The sequence below is a fragment of the Aptenodytes forsteri genome, unplaced genomic scaffold (genome assembly GCF_000699145.1).
Source record: "Aptenodytes forsteri isolate BGI_AS27 unplaced genomic scaffold, ASM69914v1 Scaffold81, whole genome shotgun sequence".
Lineage (NCBI taxonomy): Eukaryota > Metazoa > Chordata > Aves > Sphenisciformes > Spheniscidae > Aptenodytes > Aptenodytes forsteri.
The window spans coordinates 10203923-10207130 of record NW_008795259.1 but is presented as its reverse complement, the minus strand read 5'-3'; positions in this window follow the sequence as shown (position 1 = coordinate 10207130).

Genomic DNA, 3208 nt, shown 5'->3' with positions numbered 1-3208 from the left:
TGCCAATCTTTGTTTCTCCAAACTGGGGATCTATTTACTTCCCAGTTCAAGGTTTCCCATTGACAGAGCCACTGTGTGGCACCGGCCCACAAAGCATAAGAGTCTACATATATAATTTTTGCTCCATTATGTGATGCCAAAATGACTGCTCTTACTTCTCCTACTTGTGCACTGCCTTCACCTTCCTGTGTTACTTGTTTGCCAGTGGTAATATCTAATGCAATGGCCTTATATTGCCATTTATTGTTTACTCTTTTTGCTGAAGCATCTGTAAACCAAATGTTTTCTGTTGATGTACCCCCAGTGAGGGGCGGTGCATCCAGAATGGGTGAAGGTCTAAAAAGCTGTTTTAATGCTAAAGGGTCTGTGTTTATGGGCATCTGCAATTTTAAAACCTTAGTGTGTCCTTCAGTTAATTGCATATTTTCTGCAACTCCTGTTAGGTAGGCATACCATTTTCTGATAGTGGGTTTTTGTGCAATTCCTTCTGAGGGAGCAGTCCCCTTTAGGATTGCTTCTAGTAAATTAAATGGTCCTCTAGTTTGCACAGGTTGTCCCTGATGTATTTTCTCAACTTGTTTAACTGCTCGGACAAAAGATAAAAGTCCCTTTTCCCATTCAGAGTATCGTTCTTCTGTTTCTTTAAATGCAGTTGAGCTAAATAATGAAGGTCTTTTTGGCCCATCCGGGCCAGTTTGGAACAGGTTACAGTAAGTAGCCTGTTTGGCGAAACCCCATTCAGCTATAATAGGGTCACGGGGGTGTACTGGTCCCAGTGACTGATATGTTTTTAATTCTTCAGTTAGAGTTTTGACTGCCTCTTTATGTTCTAATTTCCACTCCCAGGGTTTACCTTTCCGTAACAGTGAGTACAATGGATGGGAAATGATGAAAAACCCAGGTACAGGTTTCCTCCAAAATCCTAAAATTCCCATTAATTGTTGTAACTCCTTCCTTGATTGGGGCATTTGAAGCTCTCCGATTTTTCTTAAGGTATCTGGAGAAATCACTGCACTGCCACAAGTACTTAAAAATTTTACTTCTTTAATGGGTCCCTGACAATTTCTGGGTGGAATCTCAATTTCTATTTTATTTAATGCTTGCCATACTGCTGCTGCCGCTTCCTCCACCTTCTCAGGGGAAGTTCCTCCAATCAGAATGTTATCTATATATTGGTACAGTTTCACTTCTTGAGGGAGTGAGACTGTCTGTTACAAAGGCAATTGCGGAAGTATATTGTACTCCCTCCCAAGTGAAAGCAAACTTCTCTTTATCCTCCTCCTTCAAGGGAACCACAGAAAACATAATTTTTACATCTAGGCCACCACCCATGGGTGTGCAGCTGCTTGCAAAGTAGCTGTTAAGTTTGCTGTGTTTGGTACAGCAGCTGTTAGCGGGGCTGTATTGGCATTCAGGTGCCAATAATCAGTTGTTAAATGCCACCTCCCTGTCTGGTTTCTGAACTGGCCAGACGGGGGAGTTATATGGGGAGTGGGGTCTGGAGGGAATTTGTCGTTTCTCCAGATCAGCTATGACTTCAGATATTCCATTTCATGACACAGCAGAAATCGGACATTGCGGTAGGTTAGTAATTTTTGACTCAGGAAGGGCAGGGGCTGCACGAAGTGCACGCACTGCGGCCTCCCGCTTTCTGCCGGAGTTGGGATGGGTGTTTGGGCTGAAGGACTGCACGCTGCCATTTGGCAGGCGCCAGGTTCAGCCATTGGAAACATCCAAACCTAAAATATTTTCACGATGATCTTTAATTGCAAAGCAAGTAGTCGCCATGCGCTTCTCGCCCGCGAGCCAAAAATTGACCTTGGCAGGTTGATGCACAACACTCGCTCTGTTCACACCAGTAATCTTAACCCTTTGCTGTCCGGATCGCGCGCCCAGCTTCTCCGCATCTTGTTCTGTTAGTATTGAAATTTGTGCTCCTGTATCTGTTAAAAACTTCACCAATTGTCCTTGAAGACCAACTGCAATTAAAATGTATGGGCCATCATCACTTACCCACTGACCCACTGAGAAGCCTCCATTTTCCAGGCAGGCAGGCCCCTTTGCCTTCGGGACATTTCTCGGTTTTTGGCTTCATGCCCTGCAATTCCTCCCTAAGGGGGAGGACGGGTTGGTCTCCTTTTCCGGGGACTGGCACCAGAAGAGTTGAAATAGGAGGAGTTGAAATATGCTTCTTCCTTTCACTGCTACCTCGTTTCTGGAATGCTTCAATCAGACTCAATATAATGCCAGTAGGCTGACCTTGAATCGTGGCTCTGGGAATGCCTAGGGCTAATGCATTCCTCCACAATTCATTTCTCGTTCTCAAGAGTCTGTTTGCGAGTTTTTAAGTTTGTTTCCCTTTGATCTAGTTTCTGTTCCCTGTTCCACGGGTCTTACTTTGTGATCTCTTCCCCGAGGCTTCAGGTTTTGTTTTTCAGCTGGTGCATCGTCCCTGCCCATTTCACGGCTGTAGTTAACAATGCCGTGCATTAATTCTGCCCAGTAAAGAGTTGCTTGCGGGCATTTTGAGTGTTATCACCTAGTCCCTCATTGCATTGTGTCTTTCTTTATCTCATCTCGTTTTGCAACTAGACGGGGTTTAAGGATTGGCAGGGCTCCTCTAATCAGTGGTTTTAGCATTGTGAAATCGACTGTAGCAGATACTGGAACATCATGGGGTCCTTGCTTGTATGCAAGCGGCTTTTGTGGCATTGTAGAGAGCTCACTTAGAGACTTAATGGGCATTATGGAGGGTTCACCTCGCTCCATGGTGTCTATTCCTCCAGCCCAATAAGGTACTCGGCTGGTGATAGAATGGGGTGTATCTGCCAGGTTGTGTTCTAAATTTAAGAAAACTCCCGGACCCCAATAGCCGTTTGCTTCGTCCTCACTCAACAGTATTTAGTCACTGCCACTTAGGCATGTTTGCCACAAGTATTCAGTTTCAGTTTCACCTGGTTTCCTGCTATATCTCTCTTGTAAATTTGTCAATTGCAACAGATCCCAGGGAATGGTTTGTGTAGTATGTCGCGGATGACCACCCCGAGGTCCCACAGTTCTTTCTGTTTTAACAACGGGTCTGTTTTCATATTCAGGAGGATTTGTGGAGAACAAAGGATCGTTTTCTTCTGGCTCGCTATCAATGGGATCACCCCAGATATCTCCATCCCAATCTTCAGGGCATACTGTTAGTTTCCTATCTGCACGA